Source organism: Buceros rhinoceros, unplaced genomic scaffold, assembly GCF_000710305.1.
Source record: "Buceros rhinoceros silvestris isolate BGI_N320 unplaced genomic scaffold, ASM71030v1 scaffold27065, whole genome shotgun sequence".
In the NCBI taxonomy this organism is placed as follows: Eukaryota; Metazoa; Chordata; class Aves; order Bucerotiformes; family Bucerotidae; genus Buceros; species Buceros rhinoceros.
This window is the reverse complement of record NW_010411533.1, coordinates 2,650-2,867: the sequence shown is the minus strand read 5'-3', so window position 1 is coordinate 2,867 and position 218 is coordinate 2,650.

Sequence of the window (218 nt, the reverse complement as noted above, 5' to 3'; positions counted from 1 at the left end):
ACTGGGGCGGCGGCTGCTGCTTGTGGGGGGAGGAAGAGGGGGGCTGTGTGTCCAAGGGAGCTGGGGTGTCCCCAGCCCTCCCGTGGGTGATGCTGAGGGGTGCAGGTCTCCCTGCTGTGGGTGCCGTTCCTGGCCCTTGGGGTGCTGGGGAGGAGCCATGTGAGTGACACACACACACACACACACCCCCCCCCCCAAAACCAGGCTCCATGCGCACG